The sequence below is a fragment of the Podarcis tiliguerta genome (assembly GCF_965153285.1).
Source record: "Podarcis tiliguerta genome assembly, chromosome: 10".
In the NCBI taxonomy this organism is placed as follows: domain Eukaryota; kingdom Metazoa; phylum Chordata; class Lepidosauria; order Squamata; family Lacertidae; genus Podarcis; species Podarcis tiliguerta.
This window is the reverse complement of record NC_139543.1, coordinates 43,034,422-43,050,452: the sequence shown is the minus strand read 5'-3', so window position 1 is coordinate 43,050,452 and position 16,031 is coordinate 43,034,422. Positions and strand designations below refer to the sequence as shown.

The 16,031-nt window shown below is 41.3% G+C and overlaps 1 protein-coding gene across 12 annotated transcripts in view; it reads right to left on the bottom strand.

The window, feature by feature from the left end:
* Positions 1-16,031, bottom strand: part of TCF20 (transcription factor 20) — a 185,340-nt gene that overhangs the window by 111,820 nt on the left and 57,489 nt on the right. For 4 of the 12 annotated variants that reach the window (XM_083400252.1, XM_083400255.1, XM_083400257.1 and 1 more), the window contains 2 exons: positions 6,723-6,855; positions 5,337-5,407 (listed from right to left, as the gene is read on the bottom strand). The exons of 4 other annotated variants lie outside the window; for them this stretch is intronic. The gene's annotated coding sequence lies outside the window, so the exon portion shown is untranslated. Of the gene's footprint in view, positions 1-10; positions 78-5,336; positions 5,408-6,722; positions 6,856-16,031 lie in introns of those variants that run through there. 4 more of the 12 variants (XM_083400241.1, XM_083400246.1, XM_083400247.1 and 1 more) reach the window with 2 other exon arrangements.

The following is a 16,031-nucleotide window of genomic DNA, read 5'->3' as shown; positions in this document are numbered from 1 at the left end:
ATATACTTACATACTTCTGAGTCTTTCTTGCCCATATGCAGCTAAAAGGGCTAGTTTTCAGGATGTGTACGCTTCAAAACATGGTCCAGGACAGGATACAAATAAAATCTTTGCAATTTTATTATTATTATACTTCAGTCAGACTATTTAAATAGATCTGCTTGTTTCTGTAAAACTATTTAAAGTCAATGACTAATTAACATTTTGATTAAAAGACACCTCTGTTAAAAATTCAACACCCTGTCTCTTTCTATTAAAGTGTAAAAATGCTCACATTAATAAATTCATTTATCACTAATCTTTTACCAATCAATTCAGTGCTTCAAGCCTGTCACTGCCACTTCCTCAGTACAGTACAGCAGAGCTTACACTCATATAATAACTGAAAAACCAGGATGATGTCAAAATTAACATTTCATTGTTATTATTTTCCAGCAAAAAAATTATACGTCTACAGAGAACTCATCTTTATCTATAGCATATGGTGGAGAAAGAGTATTAAACACCCCCCCCAATTTTTAAAAAATTGTGTGTCACTTTTCACTCTGCGAAGGAAATCACACAATTAAATGTGCAGTTTCTTGTCCCGATCTCAATTTTAATTTTGCCTATAGAAGCTGGAGGATCTTTTACGGCAGCTTAAAAAACACAGATATATATAGGAAATGCAGATGCTTGAATGGAGAGTTTGGGAGGGGAATATTTTCTAATTCTTACCTGAAAGAGAATTCATATATTTTTCAGGCATATGATGAACTCTTCTAATTTACTAACAAGAGATAAGAAGTCACCCCAGGTTGTTTGAATATTTACATACTTTAATTGAAATTCTTAGCATATTACTATTTGCTAATCACGTGTGATATCTGTACCTACTGCGCTCACTAGCTGGGGGTGGTAGAAAAAGCTGGATCTGACTATACCTGTGCCATTCTGATGTCACATGGAGCTATTTCCAGCCCAGTTACCATGGAAACCGCAAGGCCTCCACACCAGTTAGCAGTTCAATATATAATTTACTCAATTTTTTTCCACCTAACCAACTGAGGCTCATATACAGCAACTACACACGCACATGCACACAAACCTATCCTTTATATATGTAATTGTTTGATAAGAACAATTCAATAGTAAATCTAGTCCTTTGAAGAAATATTAGGAACAGGACCTCAAAGGAAGGGGCACTAAAATTTAGGGTGTGTGGTGCATAAAATCTCACCATTTTAAGAAACAAGTGAGGCAGTACTAGGTACTAAACAGAAATTCCAACATAGATCATAGGAGCAGACAGAAACATAAAACATAGCATTCCAGAATCCCCTCTCGCCAGAGTATTAATAGGAGGTTGTGTGCACTACATTCATTTAAAGCACCACCACCCCCAAAAAAGGAACCCTGGGAACTGTTGTTTCCTCCCTCAAAGAACTACAATTCCCAGGACCCTTAACAAGCTACAGTTCCCAGTATTATTAGGAGGGTGCTTTAAGAAAGCCCTAGTAGAAGTGAAGTCCACATAACCCTGTAGCTACTGTATATATTGTCACAGTGTTAAAATGACTGGAGTTTTTTATTTTAAAAGTTGTACAGAGATGGAGATGGCTGGCCAAAAAATGGTACTACGTGGCAGACTCCTGCTCAAAGCAAGTGCTTCATCTTGTTATGTGGTACAGATTGCCTTGCTGCAACCAGCAAGCTTAATACCCATGGTCAAATGGTGAAGAGGAAACTAGGGTAGGGGAATGAACTATTTTGCTGATACAGTTTATCCACCCCTTTGTGGTTTTTTTGTCACGACATATGAGAGTCTTTCACAGCAGCTTGATAGGCAGAAACTCTTATTCCCCCATTGCCTCACCAATCTGAGGAAACCTGCATCAGTTGACTATGTAATTTTAAGTACACCTAAGACAATGAAATTCCAAAGTGGGGTTTTTGTGCTTTTAGGAAGTGTGCAGAGGTGAAAATTCACAAGATGCGATTCTCCCCATCACAGTACTACAATGATAAAAGAAGTTGCATGGTGAATTTTCTTCCTTCAATGTAACAGTTAAAGACACAGGAGCTTCTCAAAATCTGGACCTAACAACCCAAGTTTATTGGTCTTGCTTAGAGATGAAGGAGAAATTTGATTTAGTTAAAGGTGAACCGACCTAATTTGCACTTTCCAAAGCAGTATGCAAACCAAAACATAGCTATCCTTCAAAAGTTGCACATATTTGCCATGTAGTTCATATGCTAAGGTAAATGGGCACAAAGAGGCATGTATTTGTGAAAATTGCATGTTGGGTGAAAGATTCCTGCATTGCAGAGGGTTGGACTAGATGACCCTTGTGGTCTCTTCCAACTCTACCAAGTCTGTGATTCTGTGATGTTGGGGGAAAGTGCATACAAAAGGTTTATATTGGGAGAAATTTGCAGTAAAATGCTAGTGAATTTTCACGAGGACTTCAAAAAATCACAAACATATGGGAAAATGTGGAGAATTGAGGACTGGAAAAATGAAAAACTGAGACAAATCAAAATTGTCAGATATGCCCATTCCTAGTCTTACTCAGCGGGCTGTTATTTACCAGAATGTGTTTCAGTCCTTTAAAAAGCCAACCACTAGGTCTGGTTACGAGAGCTTTTATCACCATGAATCCAGGAAGATGTCTCTGTGCTGTATAAAGTATTCATGCTCTATACTTTTTATGCCTTGTTGCTAACTCTCCCAGTTTTCAAAGGACAGCATTGCTACTCTGCTTTCTTCAACCCTATCTCAGGGAGGCATGTTATGACACATGAGATTCTCAAAGATATCTCACAGAGCTTTCATGAATGCAAAAAGAAGGGGAAAATGTGAGCACTTGGGCTGCAGTTCTACATATATACAGGGTTATGTATATGTTTCAAGTATAGGACTGCTGCTTTAACATTAAAACAAAGCACTGAAACAATAAAAGGCCCCAGAAATGTCATCTTCAAGCAGAGGAAGGTAGCAAATAGGATTGTTTGCGGTTGAAATCTTTCGTAAATTTCAGGGTGTTTTTTACCTTAGAAAAAAGAATGCTTATTATCGTTTAAGTGTGGGAGACTGTGCACAAACCAAGTGAGGTGTGGCAAATATCTGTATAGTACAGAGATGAAGTGGTGACAGGCATTTTAATTAACATTTTTCAGATACTTTATCTGTATTCAGATAACAATAACCTGAGCTAAAATTCAATTATTTCTAAAACCAAGCATGTGTGTGCATGTGCATGTGTTCATGCATGCAAGCACATGCACACCACGGTTGAGAAAGGAACCTTTATAAGCCTACCTGAAGAACTCTGCTTTGAGGTTGATTTTTTAATGAAATCCCTCCAAATAAAGAGACACAAGGAGCAAAAGGGTGTTTGCCTCCTCTGCTTAAGCATAATTAAAGACCTTCTGGAATTTCTCAAGGACTGTACCGAAACATGGTTGAATACAGGCATTGGCAGAGGCTAAGGGCTCTGTGCAGCATGCAGAGCCCAAGATCTATGAAGCCATACTGGCCCATCTCTGAAAATTCAGAGGTGGTTGATAGTCTTTTCTCTAGAAACCCTTGCCTATGGTGATGTATTATGTGGTGCAGCAATAAAACAGCTAGCACATTTGTAAAGATAAGCAGGGTCTGGGATGGTTTCAATTTGGATGGGGAACCGCGTGTTGATATTCCAGTATTGCAGGGGGTTGGACCAGATGACCCAACTCTGCAATTCTATGAAAAACAATCTAGTAAGATGTGCAGCCTAATCTTATGCATATTTACTGTGAAGTTTAATGGGATTTATTTGGGAGCAAATGTGCAGAGGACTGCAGCCTGAGACCACAATACTCTGCAGCTTTGCGTGAAAACAAAACCTAACGGAAACAGTGGGATTTACTTCCAAATAAACATGTATAAGATTAGACTGTGTCAGATATTTTAACATGAGCTTTAATGCTTAATAATTCCCCTGGTGCCCCATTATCCTTATGGAGTTATAATTGTGAGTGTGTGAACCATCCCAAGGTCCCCAACATACATGAAAGCCATAATAATGAAATAAACTTGGACACATTTATTGGTAGATAGTTAATTCCATTTTCTCCCCTTTTACGCTCGCTTCTTCACACTAGCCTACTAACAGGAATACTCTCTGGGAGAAGAAAAAGGGAGGGAATATAAAAAACAGAAAAAATATTTTATCCCATCACTACTCCTACAATGCTGACATAATAGGGAGGAGGCCATATTGCACCACCATTACTTGGGCTCCAACCGTTCTACTCAGTAGCTGGCTAATACATCATTTGGTTAAGTTTGTAGCCCAGGGATGGGAAAACTCTGTCCCTCCAGATGATGTTGGACTACAACTCCCATCATCTATGACTATTGGCCAAGTGGGCTGCAGATGACAGAAGCTGGACTCCAAAAACATCTGGAAGGCCACAAGCTTCCCATTCCTATTCTAACTTTTCATTTTCAACCGTCTTTCTAGCCCTTGTGGATTTTTTCATTTTTTTTAAAGAAACACAGAACATGCAACAGCAAGTGTATGAGTTGAGGTCGAAATACAATACCGAGGATGGCACTAGATCCAACAACTAGCAATTTAGTTAGAATTATGAAGAGTGTTGTGGGAGCAGGCCTAAATCTGAGTTACACTTAGCAGGAATGGGGAATCTGTGGCCTTCTAGATGTTGCAGGACCACAGTTCCTGCCATCCCTGACCTTGCTGCTTAGAACTAACATGAGTTGGAATCTAAGACCATCTAGGAGGCCACAAGTTTCCCATATCTGCTGCAGAGCCTGTTCTGAATGTTATAGTTCATCTTTGGGACATTTCTTAAGGGAACAAAGATTATACTTGAGCAAGTGCCAAATTCTTCCTTCCTCTTCCTCCTTATGTAACAACAATCTTTTCCCAAGTACTGTATCTGAAATTGGAACAGAGCTTCTAAGTCAACGGGTGTGGCTTCCTGGCAGACATGAACACCAGAATTGCTCTGTTACTGCAACTAAAAGCAAGTGAAGGAAGACATGCTTCAGGCATAAGGGAGTGTAAAGATGTTCCACACCTCTTGTCTTACAATAGGAGCAGGTCTTCTTTGAACTTACATTAACTACATATCAGCCAAAACTAGGCTCTTGTTCTTCTTGTCCCTTTCTTTTTCTTTTACATCTAGTTCATCTTCCTTTCACTCCATCCCTCTTTTCCTGCCTGGGATGGTATGAAATGGAAGCTAGATACACAAATATCACACCTTCTAAAATACAGAGGGGGGAAAAGGCAGTTAGATGTTACACAAAGGAGGTATGCTAATTTAACGCATTATTCATAATTTACATAGCTTTTGAAGACCCTGGAAAGGCAACACTGGCGCTGTCCTCTGTTGGTAATATCATTCAAAGGTCAACCTAGGCACAAGTACAAGAAAAAGTAGCTAGTTATGCAGGAAAATTATACTTACTTTTAAACACAAAGAGATTAGGTTATTTTTAGTTTGTGACTGCATACTTCAGAAAGAATTAGTATTGAGTAAAATAAAACTTGAAATTACTTTTTAGTATTCACTTATTCTTTAATCAAATAAAAATCTTAGCATTTTGTTTGTAGCTGCAGTAGCTGCTTTCAGAATAAAGATTCTAACAGATCCTCCCTCCCTCCCTCCTCTTTACAGACAAGGCATAACACTCCTTTGGATGTGTTACTACTGCTTCTCCCCAGAGTATATGAAAGTTCATGTTCTGTAAGAGACAGCATTTCCAGCACAAAGGGACTTTTTGGTAAATGCTATACTGTACTTTTGTGCCAAATTAATGCCAGATTTGTTTCTGTTTGTGTACACACCAAGGGGCATTGCAGGGGGTTAGACTAGATGACCCTTTGGTCCCTTCCAACTCTATGCTCCTATGAGGGAAGGGGGATGCATTTACCCTAAGCAAAGGTGTTCACATGTAGGCTGGAGAGGAGTCTTAAGGATTCCAGTTGGTGTGAAGCTGATTTGAGAAATAACATCAAACAGGTGTAATTTATAATGAAGTACAGGATACATAAGCATTTTGGATAGTGTCATGTGAACATGGATGAAAAACCCAACACTGGAAATGCAGTGAGTGCACAGTAAAGGAGAGCATAAACACAGCCTTATTTTAGGTCTGGTTCACAAATGCACAATAATGGACAAGCGAAGTATCATTGCTTTATCACTAATCACTTTCCTCTCACTCAATGAATGGCAATTGAATATGTGAATTGACTCCTTTCAAAGTTTCACATCTGAGGTGATAGGGAAGCTCCACCTATAAGGTTTGTGTGAATGAGCCATCAGAGAAAGAACAGCATAGAATTTCTGTATCATCCCATATGACCTCAAATACAAAACTTTTAACTGAGTCAGTTAGATAACTGTTGCCAGTCATCAAACCCAGAATAATCTAGTAATAAAAAAGTAATTGATGTGCATGTATGAACTGGCTGATGTCAGGGCTGACTGACATTTTACACAGCAGAGTTTGCTGCTAATCCATAAGGATGCATGCAGGAAACTCATCTGCCTCTTGAAGTGTGTATCTGCCCACAAAAGGACAGGTACTATGAAAGAGCTGCTAATGAAATAGTGTTGACAGACATAACATGACACTACATTGCACACACCAATCCCTCCCACTGCCAAATGTTGCAGATGCAATCATATCACATCTGCAATAATGATTTATGGGGGGAACAAACCTTCATGTCTTAGGTTATAACTCTGGAACTAATTGATGATTGCTAATACTACATTCCTCTTGTGGTCCAGTTATACAGGATTTCTTCTAAGGTACTGTCCTGTCAATTCCTCCTTATCATCTGCCAACAGCCCCTGTAAGAAATATGATATTGAAATGGACAGCTGGACAGGCCACAAAATAGACCCCCATCCAGAACAGCATGCAGTGTAAAAATATTAGGGGTGATGAGAGGGGAAAGAGAATGCCAGCAGTACCATGTCGTGTTATTTTATAATTTTTGCAGCAATTCAGGATCTTGCACTGGTAAAGTCTTGAAGTAAGGGCCTAGCGCTAAGTAAGAATCTGGTCAGCACAAGGATTCACACTTGCCCAGTGTGACTTCTGCCCCTCCTCCCTCATGCACTCCCTAAATTTATTCTGCAGGTTCCCCCACCCTCCAAATCAGATTTGGGGAGGCAAATAAAAAATGAATGCTGTGCTCTTTCCCCACCCCATCCTCCTGATGTGCTACCCAGAGCCAAGCCATGGTTGGGCTTAAAGTTTTGTCCAAACTCAGCTTTGTGGTTTAATAAGGAAACCACAAGTCAGGTTCAGACCTAAGCCAGTCCATGGCTTGGCTTTGGGTAGCAGGAGGACAGGGCAGGAGGGCGGGGATGCAAAGCAGCCACAATCTTTGCTATTGTTCAGCTTCCTACTGTGTGCAAACTGGGCCTCTATATAACCCAGGAAGGACAATCAACCTGTGAGAAAACAACTTTGGAAGGATCTGATCCACACACACATACTCCTGGCTGAAGTCCCAACATGATATGGAGGCTGCAATGCTCAGTGTTCCTGCACAATAAACGACTGACCATCAAGAAATGTGTGACAACTACCATCCTAAACTCACTCACATGAGAGTAAATCTCATTTACTGAAACTAAGTAAACATGTATAGGTTTATGCTGCAGAATTCTGCCCCTTTTCAAAAGCACTGAACTGTAATATCACCATCACCTTAGCATTTGATTGTGGCTTACAGTCCTACTTATTAATCCTCACAGCAAACATGCAAGATGGATTTCAGTTTTTCAGGTAGCCAGGGTTTGTTTGTTCAAGTACATCTTTTTCAAGGCCACTCTGTAAGATCATGGCTGAGCTGGAATCTGAAGTGGCATCTACCAAGTTCAACATTCGACCATCATCAACTAGGAAGCTGTGATGTCATCTCGGGCCAAATGATAAGCCACCTCTATATCTCTGCTTCAGGATCTCTGGGTCACCTTTTATTGCGGCTTACTGGTGTGAATATGAGCAAATTCTATCCCATTATAGAAAGCAGGGAATTGGTAGAAGTGAACCCTCCCACACCGAAGACCTTATCATCCCTTCTGGATATGACACAGAAGAATTTTCAAAAGAGCTATATTGTGCATTTCCCTTTTTATTTTATTTTTTTTAAAGTGAGATGAATGAAGAAGTATTTCTGTTTTGCCCATGGAGGTCTCTGACTTGCCATGTCTTGGTTGTACAACCAAAGAAAAAATGACATTTAACTGATCAATCAAAGTGAGAGGACATCATGGGTGATAGAAATTTGCCAACATTCAAACTTCAGAGATCTACTAATTCCCATTATACTTCAGTGTTGAGTGGCACTCATTGGACCACTGCCTTTTTATCAATATCCACAAAAACCAAGAAGATAATAGCATCACAATTTAGTTTTGATGTATTCATATATGAGACTATTTATTTTGCTCGTGACATGACTCTCAGGAGACAAGCAAATCTCCGGAAAACTGAAAGTATTGCAATGGCTGGAAACAACAACTAATCAGCATGGCGGTAATGTTAGAAATTTCAGAGACAAAAGTCTAGGTTTTAAAATAAGTACTTCTACCTTCAATAGGCTTATACGGTACCTTCCAATAAAGATCGGAAGATTAAATCATAAAGGTTATGGTTTTTAAATATCTAGTTGTGGGAACAGAAAGCCTACTATCCAAATTTACATAGCAAACTATCGGCTGTGTGATTTCTGTTCCTCTACATGTTCCAAAGTTCCCCAAACTATTCAGAATTCTGTGTCCGAACACACACACTACATTCCACTACACCAGTGTGGTGCAGTGGTTAAGAGCGGTGGACTCATAATCTGGTGAACAGGGTTCGTGTCTCCGCTCTTCCACATGCAGCTGCTGGGTGACCTTGGGCCAGTCACACTTCTCTGAAGTCTCTCAGCCCCACTCACCTCACAGTGTGTTTGTTGTGGGGGAGGAAGGGAAAGGAGAATGTTAGCTGCTTTGAGACTCCTTAGGGTAGTGATAAAGCAGGGTATCAAATCCAAACTCTTCTTCTTCTCTTCTACATATATATGAGCATAGTGCTGTGCAATTATTTCACTCGTTTTCCTGTTCAAAACCTTCCAACAGTTTGTAGTAAAACAGCATTTGACTTAAATAACTTTCTTCCAGATAGAAGATGGTGTATGCGCGCATGCGCGCGCGCACACACACACACACTGTTCCAGCACAGCACTAGATCACCCAAATATTGCTGCTCCCAGATGGCTGGATTGCCTCCAAGCCCCAAGGGCATTACTGACTGCTAAGGCCTCCAGCAGCTGTCCTCTTATAGCATAGTAATGACTCTCATATTATCAAACAGTATTTTTTATTAGCATAAATTCCCCACCAGTTACTGAGCAACTGAATTCCTCGTGGCTTTGATATACAGGAATATTTCATCCAGTCTCAGAATCTGCAAAAGCATTATCCACCCAACAAATCTTCACCTTACACAAAGAACTAAGGAGCAACAACATGCCATGAGTGCCCCCTCTGTATGATCAAAGGATCTATTTACGGTATTTATTTTTATTTACCTGTTTGTTTAGGGAATTTTTAAATCCCCACTTTTCCACTCTGAACAACGTGCTCAAGGTGGCTCATAGCAAATTAAAAATACTTACTTAAAAACAACAACCTCAAAACAATAAAGAAGTTATAATCAACAAAAACATACACCAAAGGAAGCAAAAAGGCCATATTAAATCAAGTGGTAGGGAACCCGTAGTCCTCCAGATATTGCTTGAATCCAACTCTCATCAGCCCCGGTTAGCTTTCCCAATAATCCAACAACATATGGAGAGTCACAGGTTCCCCACCACTGCACTAAAGGGAAGCCAAAGGCTAACAAAACTTAAAAGTTCTTCAGTCAACAACTCAAGACCAAAGGAGCGAGGCTAAGCAGACCGCTAGGGAGAGGAGTTCTACATCCTTGGCACCACTTCTGAGCACACTCTTTTCCACAAACACGAAATGGGGGGACTAAATGATCCTCAGCGTTCCTTCCAACTCTATGATTCAGTGTACAAAAGAGAGAGGAAGTTACACAAAATGGCTTATCCCACTAAGGGATCGCAGGATTGCATGAGATGAGAGAGTCCTTTAAACTTGTTTAGGGTTTTAAAGGTGAATTGTGCCTCGATTCAACACTTTGAATTAGGCTGGTCAGTTGTGCAGTGTCAAAAAGGAGGGTTTGCATCATCAGGAAAAAAAAAGGACAAAATAAAACAGCAATTTGCACATGATTTATATTTATAGACACAAGAAATAATTACCAAAAATTAAATAAAAATATATGTAATATAATTTACCACAATGGGGAAGTGAATAGAGTTGCTGCAAACAGCCAGGTAGAAATGTTCTTTCTTGTGCTCAGGTCCTGTTTGCAGGTTTCCACAGGCATCGGTCGGCCATGGTGAGAACAGGCCGCTGGACGAGATGGACCACTGGCCTGATCCAGCTGGCTCTTCTTGTGTTCTTAAGGCATCAGGTGACTTGGTACATCTGCTCCACCTGCTGACCAGGTGCTGCTAACTGTGGATGGGCAGCTTCAAGGTTCCTGCTCTCCTTTTTCATGCTTCCTTACCTTTAAAGCAGACTCAAACTGGAAAGCCCTCCAACAGAATACACCTTCAAAGAGAGGACAGCCTTCTGACGGTCCTTCAGAACAGACTGACAGCCAAGGAAGTCAATATAAAAATGGAGTAACATCCTTGGAAAAAAATATAGCTCCAGTCAGCACTTTCGCAGCTGAATTTCATAGCAGCTGAAGTTGCCAAAATCTCTTCAAAGGAAGTTCCATGTGGAGTACATTACACTAATCTGATCTTCATGTAACCAAGGCATATGAGGTAAGGCCAGTGTCAACTACGGAGTGAGCCTTCTCAGTGGTCATGTCCTGTTTATGGAATCTCCTCCTTCCCCAGGGAGGTCAATCTGCCAGCATCATTGTTATTCTTTTGATGACAGACAAAATCATTTCTATTCTCCCAGCTTTCCTAAGTTTATATAGTTTTAGCTTCTACTGTGGTTTTCATTTTTATTGTATCTTCTTTTCTTCTGTTGTATTTGTATTTAAATCACCCTGGAAACATGACTGAATAGCAGCATATGTGCTTTAAAAATAAGTGTGTGCCTAACTATGCCCAGGTCTGCTTCCTCCAGAAATTTGCACAGTCAGTATACCAGCCTAAGCGCCTGGCCACTGCTTCAGCCTAGGGAACTGGAAGTAAAGCTAGGTGAAGAAGCACAACCAAGCTGCAAACTACTTCTTTTTAAAATTGAGGGTTTTGAAAAAGTTAGACAAAGATCAACAAATCAGGAGAACAGTTTTAACGAGTGAGATGTAAGGGGTCAGGTCGCGGCAGTAGTGCATAAAAGGAAACAATTAAGACAATAGTCTATGGCAGTGTGGCTAACATTTGGTCTTCCAGATGTTGTTGGGCCACAACTCACACCATCCCAAATCGCTATAGTCCAACAACATCTGGAGGGTTACAGGTTAGCTTCTCTGGTCATCTTTCCCCAATGCAAATCTGGTTTTTCAAGGCAGAGAACAATCCCATGCACAACAACATGGATTTTTGTGTGTGGGAGGAATCAGCTATGGAAGGCACCAAGAACAAAGACAGCTGCACAGACTGATAGCGTTCCTGCTTGATTTTTTTTTGTTTAGCAATGGGGGAGGGGGATTCATGCTCAATAAACATTACTTGCAAAAACATTCGTGCTGCAGCTAGCTGGAACAGACTGAGCAACGCTACCAATCTGTGCAGCTTTCTTTGTTCCCGGTTTGCAAATCCATCCAAAACAGGCTACTATATTACTGCCACTGGGTTGGCAGCCCTACTGTCCAAGAGTACTTATACATTGTTTGGATTAAGCTTCCATTTGTTTTGCAGTCCCTTAATGATCTCAGAACACCACAGTCTCTCTACAATGACATGGAAAGAGACGTAAGTCGAGTCACTCCTGGGCAATCCCTCCCAGAGACTTCATGGGGGACAGAGACTGCATGGAGAGACTGCATCCCAGAGACTGCATGGAGGACAAGAGTCCCACATGACACTGTAAGCCAGTGGTCAAGACGGTAAGCAGAAGTCCCCCAGCACCAGCTACTGACAGCTACTCTCTGGAAGGATCAGAGACACCATAAAATGATGCCCACAGCCAAGTGGTCCAGAAGCATACTACAATAGATGGTTATGCAAGCTGCTGAGAGGGCCATCAAAACCTACAGGGATATAACTACCTCTGTCCAGTTCCTGAAATCAATTAACTACTAGGGTGCCACCAGGCCATCTCAGTCTCCAATCGGGGCAATAACTTAGAAAATCAGCATCTGGAAAAACTTAAAATGGGTCAGAACCACATCTTTAAGGACCGTGTCCCAACAGTGAATATTGGAAATGGGCTAGAACTTACCCAATATGGTAGATTCCAATAAGGTTTTCTCAGCAGTTTAACTATTGCTCCATCTGTCCGAGAGACATTTGTCATCCACTGAAGCCAGCCCACATCTGGCTGCCTAAATCAATGGACAAGATGGAAGCACACAGCTTGCTAGCCTCATCCTCCAAGAATTATGTCCACTATTAAGGCTGTACAACTGAATGGTATCTCTAACAAGCTGGCAAGCAGTTACCAGATGTCTAAACAAACAGTCCTGCTTTTTGTTGTTTTTGATAATGGGCAACAGAATTATCTTCTCCTTGTCCTCTACCTATGATTGCACCATTCTAAGGAATTCTTTATAAATGCTTCTTATTTTTACTTCTTTAGAACCCAAATGCTCCAAAATGTGAAAATCCAGTGTGAAATCACTTACATAGGCTTTTAAAAAACTAGCAAACACCAATATGGATACCTGTCTGTTCAACAATTCCCATTATTTTATTATCCTTTTCTTTTTCTTTTCTTTTGAAAAACATGTCCTTTGGAGGTGGCTGGATCCTTAACTCTTTTACTTGAAGGCTACATAGCACCCCTGACATTTTTGGGGGGGCTGTTATTGGTGTTCGTTTTCATTTTTCAAATCAAAACAAGCTACACTCCTACAGCAAAGCTACCTCCCTGACGTTGCACAGAAACTCAATGCCGCTAGTGGAAGTACTGGTATATCACTAATGCAAAGGTGTGGGAGGGTGGGGAGGTTGTCATAAAGGACAGCTCTATGACTTGCATCTAATCCTGGTTTCTGACCCTGTAAAAGCAGAAGAAGATGACAGCAATATTTTGAAGGGAAGTTCCATCCACCGTTGACAAGAAAGGAACTGTGATGTGTGGCACTGTAAGGAGATCATTCGGGATTGACAGCAATGTTCTGCACATTTCAGAGATGGAGTCTCTCTCTCATGCTGCCAAGCTGACAGTTTTGCCTGCCTGCAATTCCCTTTCCCGGATAAGAAAAAAAGAATGAGACTATTTCTCAATTTCTCTTCATTTCTTTGCTCCTGGGCATTGGAAATCAGAACAAAATGAAAGACGTATTATGAGGGGGCTGGAAGAAATAAACGTCTAGGGAATTATTGCGGTGGGGGGAAGAAAGGAGGGGATGGGAGAAAGAACAGGATGATGCAGAGGCTTTAAAAACAATATGCAAATAAGGCACAGCAAAATCATTTGTTATTGACAAAAGCCCAAAAGGCTGAGCCAAAGGGAGTAAAAACGGTTCCCTCCCATACTGGGTGAACAGAATACTATACCATGGATTGGAGATAAAAAAAGTAGGGAGGAGGCTCCCCTCCTTTCTGATTCCCACCCACCCTCAGAGCCCACATTTCCACATGCCCCTGACTTAATCCATGATTCGCAGCCCAATCCTATGCATAAAGGTAAGGTAAAGGTACCCCTGCCCGTACGGGCCAGTCGTGACCGACTCTGGGGTTGTGCGCCCATCTTGCTTAAGAGGCCTTGGCCCAGCGCTGTCCGGAGACATTTCTGGGTCACGTGGCCAGCGTGACGAAGCTGCTCTGGCAAGCCTGCACCAGCGCGGCACACGGAAACGCCGTTTACCTTCCCGCTATAAAGCGGTACCTATTTATCTACTTGCACTTAAGAGTGCTTTCGAACTGCTAGGTGGGCAGGAGCTGGGACCAAACGACGGGAGCTCACGCCGCCGCGGGGATTCGAACCGTCGACCGTACGATCGGCAAGTCCTAGGTGCTCAGGTTTTACCCACAGCGCCACCCGCATCCCTATGCATATATACTATGCATATATACTCAGAAATAAGTCCCATTGAGTCAAATAGGCCTTATCCCTAAGTAAGTTTGTATAGGATTGCAACCTTAGGCTGGGACTTTCTTCTGAATAAACATGAACCAAATTGTAGCATTAGAGACGCACTGAAGAGAATGAGAGTAGTACAACTGCGCGGTAGCAAAATATTAATTCCTATCCACAACCATTAATATGCGGTTGAAACATAGGCAACTCTGAAAACAAGCCCCCAAGAACATTTTTATTATTATATTATGATTATGATTATGATTATTATTATTATTATTATTTTTAAAAGGGTAAGCTTACTTAGAATATCAGCAACAGCGGCTGTTCATAGCTTTTTCAAACTATAACTACTTTTCTTCTCGACCCAGGATTATCAACAAGGCTGGCCCTATGATGAACAGTGCCTGGGTCAAGGGGCACAATTAAAGCCCCCTTCCATGCTGTGAGTCGCATTGCCAAGTTGTGTGACTTTTGCTGGATTCGCCTACTGCTCCCAGGCTTTCCCAGCAATGGCCATGAAAAGAGTCCAGAGCTATGTCTCACTAATTTTGCCCTAGCTCACTGCAGACGGTACAGTCAACAATTACTGAGGGCTCATTCACACTGGTTCCACCTCCCCCCCCCCCAAGAAAGCCTGCTATTTACAGCTGAATCAGAACAAACACCACTCTCCTTTTTGCAGATTGATGCTTGTTCTGATTCAGTTGTAAATAGCCGTGGGATAAACGAAAAACTGCTCAAACCCAAGATTAGAATGCACAGAACAAACAGAAAACTCTCAGACCCATGCATGGGACAAGCGCAGTGTAGATGAGTCTTCAGTCCCTGAACTCAGTCTGGTGCCCTAAGGGTGAGTGCCCATCCTGGTTATCAAATTGTTCTCACAAAATACACCTTCCTGAGGTAGCCAAAATTCTTACAAAGTCTTCCGGCAGATTTCTTTGAGCCATGTGCCTACCAGTCATCAAAATGCACATTATCCTTACCAACATAAATTCCTTCTTCAACAAGCAGTCATTGGAGAAAAAGTAATTTGGATTGGGCTCATGGTCGGAGGGGTTGGGAGGGATTTCTCTTTGCCCCTGCACTAATTATTCTCTGGGGCTAATAGTAGTGCTCCACAGGGGCTGATCTGGATTGGGTCCACACAGTGTGAACAGAAAGAATTAAGACTTTTTCCTCCATGTTCCCAATCCCAATCACCATGCACAAGTGTGTGTGTTTTTAAGAGAATAAAAATATTTGGGGATTGTAATATGGAACTCAAATGTAACAGCGAATCACTTAATCAGAAGATATTTTGTTCATCATCTAAGTAATGACAGGATTCCTCCAACTGTTCACAACAGGTATCAAAAATCTCTCTGCTGGGGGAAGGGGGTTTAATGAAATGACACAGCTTCTTTATTCCATTGCACAAGTTATAGTTATGAAGATTTTCCCATGTTTCTTTAAAATCTTGAAACCATTCTTTCTTGTTCTTCTCTCAGTGGTCCTTAAAAGTACCCGTTAGACCCGGCATCCCCAAACTCAGCCCTCCTGCTGTTTTGGGACTACAACTCCCATCATCCCTAGCTAACAGGACCAGTGGTCAGGGATGATGGGAGCTGTAGTCCAACATCATCTGGAGGGACACAGTTTTCCCATCCCTGGGCTAAAAACTTAACCAAATGATGTACTAGCCAGCAACTGAGTAGAAAGCTTGGAACCCAAGTAATATTTGGAAGATGGTGGTGCAATATGGC